Source organism: Rattus norvegicus, chromosome 4 (assembly GCF_036323735.1).
Source record: "Rattus norvegicus strain BN/NHsdMcwi chromosome 4, GRCr8, whole genome shotgun sequence".
Taxonomy (NCBI): Eukaryota; Metazoa; Chordata; class Mammalia; order Rodentia; family Muridae; genus Rattus; species Rattus norvegicus.
In genome coordinates this window covers 20,026,703-20,041,386 of record NC_086022.1, presented here as the reverse complement: position 1 = coordinate 20,041,386, position 14,684 = coordinate 20,026,703, and the positions used below count along the sequence as shown (strand labels likewise).

The following is a 14,684-nucleotide window of genomic DNA, read 5'->3' as shown; positions in this document are numbered from 1 at the left end:
AAAAAAGATTGATCAGGCCAAAGCTGTACTTTAATGATTTATATGCTTTTAAATTTAATATCTAAAATTTCTTCAAGAACGTCATACCTGAATGCTGTCTTTATATCATTTTTAATTCTCCCTCTAATACTGTATTTATACTGATAAAATTTTAACTTTTTCTGAACTCGGATAAGATGGACATTATGTGGAAGTGTGTACTAAACCCATTTGTTTGAGGGCAGTTCTCATTATAGTGACCACATCAAAATACTTCCTAATTACTGAGAACACAAATGGAGCATGTGCGTGTGATCTCATAAAAGATCAATAATTTTTGATTAGAGGGTTTGATTTAAAGCAAAAAAAAAAACTTCCTCTAAAGTGACTAACAAGATTAATTGCTTGGAGATGGTTTCTATGCTCTTGCAAGTGAGAGCATTTATGCAGGAGGATCTCTTTTCCTACCATTACAAAGAAGCAGTGTGCTCAGCTTCTGTGAAACGTTCAGAAGGTATGACCAAGCCTGTGTTTCTGTCTCATACTGAGACCCCAGTGAGGTCTGGACAGCGTAGAGCAGGCTAGCATAACTAAGAACTTCCTATTAATTACACCAGTGACTATGAATACATTTGGTATATATTCATTTAGATAAAAAAATGAAACAGTCGAAATGGGGTGTACTTCCTTGTTTAAGAGCACATAATTTTAAAATCAAGGGAAAAAGCCATCATCTTAAACTACGAGAAAATTCTCATGCTTTGGATTTTAACCAAATATATTGTTGCATGTTTTACCTTTAGAAATATTTAATAGTATAGGCAGGAAAAGTAGTATGAATCTAAAGGATTCCAAATGATTAAGACAGACATTCAAAAGATTTATTTTTATTTATTTGGAAAAACCAAAGAAACTGACATACAATGAGGACGGAAGCTCCAGGCTTCCAGCACTTTAGTACAGAATATGAACTGTCAAAGGTCATAAGGTTTCTGTTAAAAACACGAATCAGATTAATAATAAGGCATATATGGAGAGAACAGTAAAATTAATAGTAAGATTGATTTCAATATGTCATCAAGGTTTATAGCAGAGGATGGCTATTTGCTTAAAATCAAATTGGATTTCTTATTTAACATGGACTTAATTTCTATTTTATGAAATATACTCTCGGGTATTTAATTTTAAAGTCAAGTGGTTTTCTCTCTAGGAATGAGACTCGGATATATTTCTAATTAAGTCCCATCATCCGCGCCTTCTCGTGAATGACAGTGAGTGGCGTTTGTGTGGTCAGAGCCTCGGGTGTAGTATTAGCCATTTTTGAGGGTGGAGTTGTCAAGGCGTTTCAGAAGGCAACCATAAAATGGTGTTCCTGGAACCGAGTTGGTTTCTGATGTCTTAGTAATCTGTGCATGGCTTCTTTGGTAGAACTTTCCATGGCCGTCCACCCGGTGCAATTACTGAGTCTCATTCTCTTGAATAATCTGTAAGTTTAGAGGTGCGACAGTGTTCCCCATTCTGCTGTGCTGCACAAGCAGAGGTGGCATCAGTCAGAGCTAGACTGTATTCCTGGTTGATTGATTTAAAACAATACCTCTTATGGAAAAGGCAAGCATTTTAAAATATATTGAAAGATTATGAAGTTTTATTGGGTTTCAATATCTTACTTGTATTATCTCTGATAGGCCAGGACTTACAAGAATTCATAATCAGCATATTTAAAATAGTTATATTGGAAAGCCACATTTGTTGTTTTACTTAAATACAATAAACACACAAGTGTCTTGCTCACCAATTCTTTGCTAGTAGGAGTGTCACTTACGAGACTTTGATATGCATGCTTCCTTTTAGCAACTCTTCTGTTAATTGCTTGACTTTTGATTCCTCAAGTATATGCAGGCTCAAAGATGTCGGGTTGGTCCTAGTTCCCTGGTTCTCTGACACTACAGAGACTGCGCTACCTCTCCACTCACATGCTGACTCATTGGCCATATTCCACTCTCATTATTCTCCTTCTCTTTTGAACGACCCTTCCATGGGCATCTCACAGTCACCTTCTATTTTATTCAAAATGAAATGTATCCTTAAATAAATCCCAAATACATGATGTTAATACTGTTGTTATCGGATCCAGCAGGGTACTCACGCCAGCCAGCCAGCTTCCTGTGTTTCCTGCCCTGTGTGGTCCAGGCCCACAGGTTACTGTACTTCTCCTCAGCATGCCTTGTGAGCACACAGTGGAGTTAGCGCATCATGAGTAAGATTTCCGTTTTGTTTTCTCAACTTATAACTTGTTGGTTTGCAGCCCAACTTCACTCCTATTCCACACTGAGTCCTAAATGAAATCTGAGGGGAAAATGTTTTCCTTTTTGGCATAGCTAATTTTAATTCTCATAGTAATTTTTTTGTATTCAGTATATCTGGATTATTCAGAGTATGTGTTTAATCTCATTGCTCTCATTGCACAACGCCTTCCATCCTTCTCTTTTGATTAATTCTAAAGCATTATGGTTAGTTTTTTGTCTTGGCATCCAGTATAGGAGGCCCAGGAGATCGGCTGTCTAGAATGACCATAGAACGATGGTCATCGTCCCACTTTGCAGAATGTCTCGTAGGAAGTCTTTTGTGAGCTCAGCTTGTCCTTCAAACCTTTTATTTAGCTCCTGATAACAAAGTCTTGTCAGTTGACTGTGATCCACAGTGTAATTTGATTGACATTGCGGACTTATACTTTATTGTCTCCATTAAAGTCAGAGTAATTGAAGACAAGGGATCACAATTTACCTGAAACTAAATATAAAGAATCTCAGCTAGGATTATTAAAATGTCTTAAAGGTAGGATTATTAAAATGTTTTAAAGGGGAAAAGCTTATTTTGTTCCTTTTAAATGATGTAATGTCTGTTTTCTGTGCTCTAGTGGTTTAATTCAAAGCTAGGGTTCAGTACATTATAATAAAATCAGGGCGATGTGCAGGTTTGTCTCCTCAAATGTTAGCATTTCCATTTATCAGGAACCTTCAGAGTCTTCTCAAGTCATCTTGAAACATAGCTAATTATTGTACCTATATGTACAGTGCACCAATAGTAGATTAGTTTATTAAATTGAAGTATAATACACACGAATGAATATTATGTAGGTGTGAAATGACAAAATACTACAGTTTGTGACAAGACACTAGTAAATGGAGGGCATAGTAAGTAAATTCAGTCAAGGACAGAAGGACAAATGTGCATTGGGCACACAAAAGAAAAACGGGGAATACAGAAATAGGGTAAAGGTCACTGCTGTTTGTGTGTGGGGGGGAAAGTCCAGTTCAAAAGAAGGGAAACAATGACTTATGGTTACTTTCTAAATGACCGAATGCTGGAGTTAGACTATTACTCCCATTACAATAAAAATCACTTAAAATCGACCACAATAGCACTTTACCAACTTGTGTGTGATTAGTCCGTTGTCTTTTTAATGTCAGTTTTAAGAATGTTTTTAAGTAGTCAGATAGTTCATTTATGTTGCATCTCTAAATAGTAGCCATGAATGTTTTTTCCTTGTTGCAAGCTCTCTCCATTTGAAGAGGAGGGCCTGTTGCTTTGATAGACTTTGTAGAGCAGTGTCTCTTTGAGTCAACGGAGTATCACTGGAACTGTCACTCCCAGCTGCCTGTCTGTTGGCTGTAGACGATTTCGGTGTGGCTGCAAAGTGAGGAGTTCTGACAGGTATTGCAACTGGCAGATGGAGAGTGTTTCCTCATTTACTGCTACTCAGGAGTATAGAGCAGTCCCAGACATTAGATGGGAGCTCAGTAAACATTGGTTCAGCCAATATATTTGTTAGATGAAAACCAGATGAGTGGGAAATGAACAGAGATTGGAAAATAATCAGCAGAAAGCTTCTTAGACATGTGTAGTAATTCAAAGACCTCTCCTACGAGCCGGCTCTTCAAACCACCTGCGTTTATACAGGCTAATCTGCCCCATAGACTGCAGATTGCACTGAAATTAAGAATTAGAATCAAGGGACTAAACCCCTTGAATTTAGCTGATATTCACTGCTCATTAATTGCTGGGTTGAGAAAAATAAAATGAAATCACATACCTTTTCTATTTACCCACATTATAATATGGCACAGTTAAAAGATATCAACAGCTGGACTGTTTTTCGTGCTTTGTAGAAAATTGGCTCGTCTGAAAATATGATGGAGTGTTAAAACTCATTTCTTCCGGCACCCTTTCGTTCACCAGTTCTATGCATTGAGTGCCTAGACATGCCAGCCATTACTAAATGCTAATCTCTCTTATGCATGAAACAAAGGGATTCATTTCAGTTTTCATAACAACCCTGGGTAGTGTAATGTTCCCTCCATCCTGTGCTGGGAAATCTGGAAGCATTTCTGCGTGTGCAGTTTTCTCTAGGGTGTATAACTGCAGTTAGCATAGCTCTGTCATATTTCGTTTCATCTACTCTTATTTTAGAGAATGGGAAAAATCATCACATACTATATGCATTAGCAAGGTACTGCAATAGAAGGCGTTCAAATAACCAAGAGTCCTGTGCACTGTGGGAAGTATATTAACGCAAGTACTATAGGAGAGTGAGCCCTGCATATATGATCTCCTGTGAAGAAATAGGAAGACAGGGCAGAATCGAGAGACTCCCTGAAGAAGCCGATGCTAAACTTAGCTGGGATGGAAGGAGGCTTTGCACAATTAAGCCTGTGGAGACAAACGTGGCTTAGATGCAGTGACATGGGGGGGGGGGCATCAGCATTCCATCTGCAGGGAACAGAGGTGGTTTTCCCTATAGCTCAGGCTTACTGGGAGTGGGAGAGGTAGAACGGCATGCCGGGAGGAGAGACAGAGGAGAGACGCAATCCAATTATAATCACCTGCTCTCAAGGAGAGCAACCGGAGCCCTGTAACTAGGGAGGTCACTGCCCAAGTGGAACACTGTGGCTGCTTTCGGAAGAATAGATGGAAATAAGCAGAAAGCGGAGTCCAGGAGACTGTTTAAAGACGGAAACTACAGTCAGAGAGGGAGAAAAGAGAAAGGACACACTGGAGCTTAAAACGCTGTGAGCTGATTGCTTACTGTCCTCTATATTTCAGATAAAATATTTCAAGGCTGTAAAAAATGCCACGAGTACTTATTCCACCCAGGTTGCTGAACTATTTATCTATCCTAAACCCGTGTCTACTGATCTACGAGTTGTTTTAAAATTTTACTAACAAGTTTAAGGTTTTATAGAATTCTTAATTTGGATTGAGAAAGCAAAATGTGACTTACTAGAGTAGAAACATTTCTGCACCATTCGGGCGCCCACTAAGGACTCAGTGTCCGCTCTGCCACTCTCTGGAGATCATGTTGAGATCAGAGCAAGTCGGGCTTCCTGTGTTGCTGGCCTCCTGGAAGGCGATGCTTTCGTTTTTCCATATGGATATCTGTGCCTTCCTTCAAGCGCAGGAGGAAACCATGAACATTTGTGAATGAATGTATTCATGAACAGGTGGACCGTTCTCTATACCCTGTCCTCCTGGTGATATCGCAAGCACGTCAGCTTCATGCTGTCTTCAAAATGCCGTTGAAATCCGTCCGTCCCTGTATGTGATATGACTCCATGTCTAGTAATGTGCAGTTCACACCTGAGATCTGTCCCTGCCTCTCTGAAACCAAAAGCACCGTCTGCAACTGCGTCCGAGTTTCATTGATTGTGTGTCAGTCTGTCTTACTCCCCCTCTTCAGACTAGGCAGCCTCACTGTTCCTCAACTGGGGGACTTAAGCCCTCAAGTCTCAGGCAGCGTGTGGTGCATTCACAGTATCACCCGTGTCCCAGGAGCCTCGCTATTCTCCTTCAGCCATACCTCGTGAGTCAGCCCCAATACTTTTGATCCTCCTTTGAATTCCACAATCCAGATTTATATGGAGATACTCCATTCATCATGCACGGACAGTCCCAGACCAAAGGCAAGAGATTTTTCCGTTGCTAATAGGCCTGGGTTTCTTTCTGGCTTTAATAGTATCTTGTACAAAGATAGTTTGTTTGTTTGTTTGTTTGTTTGTTTGTTTGTTTGTATGTGTATTTTGTTTCTATGATATACATCCAAAGTAACATAATTTCATTCATTTTATCCGAATGTAACAAGTCAGGGCTACAATGAAGGAAGAAACTATCAATGTGAATTCAAGATGACCAGGAACATTTTGTTGTGTAAAAATCATTTCCTTCCCCAAATACAGTTAATGGTTTCTAAAAGTAAATGAATGCACACATTCAGTTTAGCATGGTGGTAACAACTGAACATAGTGTGGTAAGACTGACTGAGACCCATGTCCTTCATGGGATCCATGACAAGGAACTCAAGAGCTGTTGAATGTTAAAACTAGAGTAAGGAAAACACTTAGTGATCATGGACTGTGCCGCTGCTAAGGGACCTGTGGTAGCTAAGCACACAGTTCTTCACAGATGCTCTGTGTGGTGGTTTATAGCCATTCCCTCAGTGTAGGGGGAGGGGTTGAGGGTAGCCTGTTTACCAACTGAAAGGACGCCCTAAAGGCCAATGGCTGCATCTAACAGAAGAAGCACATTCTGTGTGTGGGTGGGCAGTGAGAGAGAGAGTAGTCTTTTGTTGCACTACATACACTAGCATGCTCATTTTAAAAGTCCCACTTATTCCAAGAAAAAAAAAACATCACTAAAGAGAAATTTGAACACATGCATGAAAAAAAAATCGCCTCCATTTGGAGCCCCTTAAATTTGGTCTCAGTTGCATATTCATTTCTAGGTTGCTTCCAAGTTCATTTGTGTTCTCTTAGGATTTTTGCATTCTTTAACTCAGATTTTTTTCTTTTATTTTAAGGTTTACATGAAAAGATCTATAAATTATGTTTAGCTACTTTCATTTGCCACAGATTTAGCAAGCAATCTATAATATTGCTCGAATTTGTAGAACATGAGCTCTAACAAGTGTATTTCCTTTGTTCTTTGCCAGTTTTCAAAAGTTTTAGTTATGTTGTTGGGAAGAACTATTGTCTTTTTCTTCCCCCATTGGATAATTTTTTTATTTACATCTCAAATGTTACTCCCTTCCCCAGTTTCCTGTCCATAAGTCCCCTATCCCATTCCCCTCCCCAACCATTCCCCTTTCGCCCTCCCTGCCCTGTCTTTTTCAAGGGCTGACTCTGAAGTTTACAATATGTATTTATAAATTAGACAACGTTAGCACGTTTGAAATGAACATATTCTACCTCTCCAATTCCAAGAATTTTGATGATAGGAGTACTTTAAAAGAACTACACTTGCATTCTGGTGCCTGTAAATTAAAGAGATGTCATTTTGTTGAAGGGAAAGTAAAACTCAAAACAGCATTACAGTTATGCTGACATGTGTGATCAAAGTCTGGCTTATGCAAGACGGCTGAAGGAAATCTGTTGGATCCAGCTGAGGTAAAGACCTTGAAAATACAGTGTTGAGTCCATTCATAAGCTTCCTGATCTCCCAGACCAATGGTGTAGGAAACCTCGTTTCCTTAAAACAGGTGTGTTCTGGATGGGAATGCAGAGGTTAAATTATTTGGTGATAGTGGGCACGTGAATAAGATTTTTCAAAACCAAGGTTACTAATAAGACATGTGATTTCTATATGTAGAAGAGAAAAACTCACAATATTTGAAGGAATTTAAAAAAAACTCTATTTTTGCCTTCTTTACTTTTCTTAGGTTTGTTATATTAAAATCCCTACAGCCTGCCCACAAACCTCACCGTTTTCATTATATTTAAAGAACTGTGAAATCCTTCAATTAATAGACACGATATTAGATCCTAATGTCTTCCATTTCCCTTGCTTTATTCTTATTGTCTCAGATAATAAAGTGGATTTTCTCTGAGCCTCTCCTATGTGCCCCCCAATTTGCAGATTTCATTAAGGCAGAACAGCTGTGCTCTGGCCAGTGGCCAGGTGCGCAATCTCTGAGAAAGGAAAGAAATGGGAAGCAAATCCAGAAATCTCAGTAACCCCGGGGTTAGAGACCTGACAGGGACAAGAGCCTTTTAATATTTGTACCAAATTAACTGTAGGAATAGGGCTTATCTCCTCATCAGGGTCCTCGAGTGCCATGGCGCCTTCTGTTCTGTCCTCAGTAGGAGGGGGATCCCGTGCCCAAGACGTGATTACAGAGATTACATTCGTTCCACCCATCTCCCTGGGCTTTATTAATCTTTCATTTACATTGGGATTAGATAAGATTCCATTAACCAAATCCAATGAATAGATTCATTTCTTTTAATATTTATGCACACTCTCTGGTCCTTAAAGTGGATTCTTTTTCTCCCTGCCCTTAATTGGATCAGTGAGGTTTTTTTCCTTATTAAAAAATGTCCTTCTTTCTACAGATTAGTATCGGTGAATAAAATTAGTGACATCTGGCGCAGCTAAAGTTAAAGGGACCACAAATGACTCCTTTATTTCCCGTGCTATGGAAGGACATTTGCTATCAAGATAAAAACTATCAATTCAGGCTGGAAACTCTCTCATGGTTGGAGTGTGCGGTACAATATCAATGGCAACAATAACCCCTGAGAGCTTCTAGTCTTCTGTGTCTGATCAAAACTGAAAGTCGTGGAGGGTAACAATGAACAGCGCCAGACTCGCTTTGAAATCCTACTTGACTGATTTTTGCTAGAGTCAATGGTATCTTAGAATATCTAAAATTAAAGTACAGTTTTCTTACCCAAAAGATACCAAAATGTAACTCGAAATGCTGACATATTTTTGCATCATGGAGTAATCTCTTTAAAATACACCAGGTTGCGTTTAGAGGAGTTTTCCTGAGGCCTTTTATTGACACGAATCAGTGAAGGTACAGCTTTCGGACTTGTGTGCACTTTAGGAAGGCTCTCTAACTTGAGCACTATTGACACCGTGGGTGGGTAATGCTGTGTGGCTGGCTCCTCTCTGCCTTGCTGGCTGCTTACTGCTCCTCTACACTTGCATTAGTCAGGATGGAAACAATGTCTCAAGATGTGTCACTTTTCCCTGAAAGGGACTTCCCTTTACTTGATATCATTGTGTAGCCAAGGAACAGACCATTCTTCTTTTGGGTTCTAGGTATTAAGAACTCGCTGTAAACTGAACTTTTAGAGATAAATGTCTGATAGGTAGTAGGTACATCAGAAACTGAAATGCACTCCTTTCAATAGGGTCTCTGTAGTTGTCACAAGGACTTTTGTATAACTTTTCTCAGGCCTATGTCCTTCTCTAACGAGAGGGAACACCAGTACCCCACTCAAAATATTATTCCAAAACACAGTCATGCAGATTAGAAGGGCTAACTCCTGTTGGTTTTGGTTGCTATTATTCATGATAAGTTTGCTAGCAAAAAACAAATTGTTATCAAATGCTAAACGAACAGTATTTCTAGTAAGCGCAAACACTATAATAAATACAGTGGTCAATCATTTGCTTACTATTTAGTGACATCAAAAAAATATCTAGTCTTTATTTAACCTCAATAGCTATATCTCTAATGTAAGGCTTACTTAAATATTTTAAGTTTATCATAACAAATGTTCGATAGCATGCATTTTCATGTGCAAGCATGAGTGGGCAAAGTTTATTATTTGACATGAAACATTTTCTAGATATGCATTGTGTGTTATGAATATAGGGTAAGAGGTATTATTACATATTTGTAATTATCTGAGAAGATGGATAAGAAAATTCTTTATGATAAATACAGGCTAGTATCTCTGTTGAATTAAAAGATAAGTTAATTAGCTTGACCATAATAAATATTTTATAATACATACAAATATCAAATTATCACCTCACTAAACACACACACACACACACAAACTTTTTAAGTAAAGACAGAGCTGTGAAAATAATAAGCTATAGTTGACGGTATTTATAATGTTCATATTTAAAAGGACTTTAATGCATCATGAGACCTTGAGTTCTGAATAAATCAACAGAACACATTTAAATTTAATGGAATCTTGATTAAACTTAAAAAGGAACGGTAATTCATCATTTTACTGCTTAAAGTTTTCAAAAGAAAATTAAATCCCAAGCTTGTCAATGATCGTGCTTTCTGTGTCATGACAAGATGTAGCTCAGAGGGTCACGCGCTTTTGGAAGACGTAACAGCATTGGCAGGAGCTGCTTTTGTGCTATTACAAATTGGATTTTTCTTTCTTCCCTCGAGAAGCCACACTGAACAATAGAATACTCTTAACAAGAGAATTACTGAAGACCAAGGCCATACTTTTGAAAAACCAAGTGTATGAAGAATAGGGGTAGAAGCTTGGCGCTGTGAATCAATTATCAGTGAAATCCTGCCGTGCCATGCAGAAGAGGCTCCAAAGTCAAGGCTGATCCCCACACAGTCAGTGCTCTGAGTAGGCTGGGCCTGGCACATCTATAAAGGGCTGAATTTGTACCAAGCATAGCATTCTAGCAAATAAACCTACCCATCTGTGAACATTATCAGAATATCAGAACTCACCTTCTTTCTGTTCTCCACAAAAGGAAGGAATCAGAAGTTTATAAAAACGTAAACTAGTATTACTTTTAGGATTCAGAGGAAACATAGGGCATTCTGAGTGTAGTATATGGTATGTGGTTGATAATGTAAAAAAACATAAATTAAAAATAATGTCAAGGAAATCAGAGAAAATCTGTTAAAATATAATCAATATTTTTAGTATTTATAGAAGTTATGCTGGTAGTCATAAAAGATGTGTTTGCTTCGGGCTAGCTGGAGACATGGCTGCACTTCTTCTGAGGAAGAAACGGACTCAGTCCCAGCACCCACATCTCCCAGGTGACAACTACCTGTAATTTCAGTTCAGGGAAATCTGGGGTCTTCCTAGAGCACCTCATCCACATTCATACCCCCCACATGTATATACACATAATTTAAAAAGTAAAATTAAGTTTTAATGTATTTGAGCTTTTTCTGAAAATATCATTTGCCTACTGACTATGAGATAGTATTTAGCAATGCAATTGTACTGTCATCTCTTTGGTTAAAGAACATTTCATTTTGATGTCTTAATACTGAAATAAAGATTGGGACATGTACGGCCAATTGCATTTTGAAGTCTTTGTAGTAAATGGTTGCAAGCGAAATGTTTTTTTTTTTCTTCAGTAGTCCCTTGAACATTGGTTAGTAAGTCTGAGTTCTATGAATAATTTTCAGCATAATGTCATTATCTAAATGAATTGTATATTTAACCATCTGGAGAAGTAGTTCCTGAAGATGAATAATGTTCTGAAGAATGTGGGTCTGCTTGGTTTTTTTGTATCATAAAACAGATAGGAGTTATGTCTTTTAAGACTTCTGGTGTCAAGAGTACAGAAATGAGCAGTAGGCACCAAGACTAGAGGAAGGACACAGCCACGGGGGGCATCCAGAATACAAACATTCCCATAGAGACACATCAGAATTTTCTAATACACCCATCTGTCTACCTAGCTATAACCACAACTGTTACCATGGCAGCATCTTCCTCACTGAGCTTTACACTTTGGGAGGAGGGAAATATGTGCAGGTTAATTTGTTGAGTGTGTGTGTGTGTGTGTGTGTGTGTGTGTGTGTGTGTGTGCATGAAATGAAGGGAGAAGGGATGAGTGGCTTCACTCAGGGAGAGAGTGGCACTGTTCCTAAGTTTCCTGTGGTGCTTTGACCAATGTGATGGGTATTTCATCGTCTCTGTCATTCTTTCATTCTTTGAGATTCTACCTGCTGACTCCCCAGTCAGCTCAGCGTCCTCTACCCTGAGAACGGCCACACCATACAGGGGGACAGACGTCGTGCGCATGAGTAACTGGGTGCGCTGTTTTTATTGATTGCAAACGGAAATCTGTTAGTTTCAGGTTATTAAATAGTATCTACTTATCAAAGATACACCGTTATCTGTCTTAGGGAAAATGTAACTGAGTAACTAAGGTTCTAAAGTTGCATGCATGTTTGCTCTCTCTTTGCTTTGAAGATTTATGTATATTTGTTTACATTTGAGGTATTTTCAATATAATTTGAGAAAAATAGAACTTGGAATTTATCTGACTTTCTCAGGATTTTGTTCCATGTGGGTGCATCCAAGGGAATGAAAAGAATATGAGCCATTCTCTCTCTGGACAGGGGATTGGATTGACAGATAGGGTGCACTGTACCAGTACTGTCAACCTGTCTCCCGAGAGGTGCCCTGTGGGATCTGTACTTCCAAGGCCGACCTTTGTGTCCTGGCTCTTGGCATTAGACATTCAAGTAAAGACTGGAACATCGTTAACGGAATAATGGTGCTGTTTGGAAGTTCTTATAAATATATACACCGACTGCGTCTTCACACCCTGATACACACTGGATATCTATCTCAGGTCTTGCTGCTGTGAGAGGCATATGTCATCATTTCACTCATTCTGAGTAAACTTTAGAATCATTTCAGGTCCCTTTTCTGTGCATATGCTTTATGTACTGTGCTTGTCTGTAGATTCGTGCATTGATTAAAGCCCATAGAGTCTGTAATATCTCATCTAGAAAGACATTTCAAGTGTGTCAGCTGGGAATTTTAAAACATATAGCCGTAAGGACAGCAATATATCAGAGCTTAGCTGTTTTGCTCCACACATGGTAGCAAGCTTTACAGTCTGCCTAGCCCTATTGTATACTAGTTGTCAGGACATCTAAGAAAAAGGAACAGCCTAGCAACCAATGAAACTTTATTAAAAGTAATTATCTGTCATCTATTGCTTGTTGTGAAAGAGTCAAGGAAATTGAAAAGATAGGGCAGATTGGATATTAATGAAGTGGTTCTGGATCCTAAATAAACCTCATGATTCTTTCTGTGCAGTATTACTATAAAAGCCATGAATGTTCAGAGAAAAACACACTGTCCCTCTCTGTGAAGATTTGTTTATTATCTTAAATATTCATGAATGGTATCAGCTTAGGTTATCTATGTGAATATAAATTTCCACATAACTGGCCAATTGCTGTTCACAGGATCATGCTTTTGAATATGAATTCTTCACCATTTCAGATATACTCGGATCTGACCCAGCTCATGAATATTCAAACACACACACACACACACACACACACACACACACACACACACACACACACACACTGATCTTTCTGAAAGTAATCACACGCATAAAGATGAAAACCTCATTATAATGAGAGCTGCATCAGGATGCTGGTCTCAGGGCGTCTTTAAAATTCCTTTGTGCTTCTTGTGTTCTTAAAGAAGAAAACAAACAAAAGAGAAATTTTCAGAAATAAACAAACATGCTGTGTAACTTCCTTTTCTTTTTACAGATCCATGTGCCTTTTATACTTGGGGTTCTTTTATTGAAAATAGTCTTTTATATAATATATTTTCATACAATATATTCTTATTATGATTTCCCCTCCCTCTACTCCTCTAGTTCTTCCTCAACTCAGCTTCTATCTGGATCTACCCCAATCTCTCTCTCCTCAGAAAATAAATGTGTGTCTAGGATAATAATAAAATGTAAGATGAAGCAAAGCCAAAGAAATCAGAATAGAACAAAGCAAACAGGAGAAAAAGAGCTCAAGAAAAGGCAAACACTCCTTTTTATCTTAGCTTCATAAAACCTGTATATTGTTTAATCGTGGTTGCGTTTGTTGTAGCTTGTGGCTATTAAAAAGGCAGAAGAAAACATGTACAGAAATTAGAAAGTACTTCGAGGTGAATGAATTCATGGCCCAGAATATTAAAGCTGGTGGAGCACAGCTAACTTGTTGATTAAAGGAAGTTTCATTGCTATAAATGTGCACGCTCAAACGAGTTAAGGGCCCGCAGCAATTGCAATCACTTTAATCTTGGGAACACATGTAATTAAAGCCGTGTCTCCCGGGTTAGGTTTATGCAGTGGTTCTCATGTGTGTGTTGACCCCAGCCTCATTCTGCTGATCTGCTGGGGCAGGGAACACAGGAACTCTCTACGCCACTTTATGCAAGGGAAAAGCGTCTTCTTTCCAGCTCTCTCTCTCTCTCTCTCTCTCTCTCTCTCTCTCTCTCTCTCTCTCTCTCTCTCTCTGTAGACTCTTATATATAGGCCAGCCTCTAAGGAGGATTTTTGAACTCCTGATCTTCTGTAATTCACCTCTCAATTTCCCAAATTCTGCGACTACGTGTATTCACTAACAAACACAGTTTCTAGTGTTGAGAATCAAGACAAGGCCCTTGGATGTGCCCAACGGGTGCTGGCACATCCCCAGACTCCCAATGAAACCTTAACCACGCCAAATTTAGATGTAATGGTCATGGCAGCACATTATTTAAACACCATTTTGAATCATGGTCTCTTTGAAATTCTCTTTCAGGATACTCTTCTGAACTAGTGAGTGGCATGCCTTTGGAGCACCTCTCTAGATCCATAAAGAGTTTTAATTTGGTTTCAAAGTTAATAACATGGGTCCTTTTCATCAGCATGCTCTAGTTACTACCTGAATGAAGAGGAGAAATAGAAATCATTGCCTTGAAAAGTATTGACGATGCTAAGTAACCAGTTCCCAGTTTCTATTACTGATATTACCACATTTCCCAATGACTTCTACCAAACAGTGTGTACGTCTTTTGATATTATATAAGCACAGCTGATCAACACACTCATATTTTTTGTTTTTCGTTTTGTTCCTTCACTCTGGTACCAGGGTCAATTATATGGATATACCTCAGAGG

General features: G+C 38.7%; 1 protein-coding gene across 10 annotated transcripts in view; it reads left to right on the top strand.

Moving 5' to 3' along the window:
- Positions 1-14,684, top strand: part of Cacna2d1 (calcium voltage-gated channel auxiliary subunit alpha2delta 1) — a 427,964-nt gene that overhangs the window by 288,901 nt on the left and 124,379 nt on the right.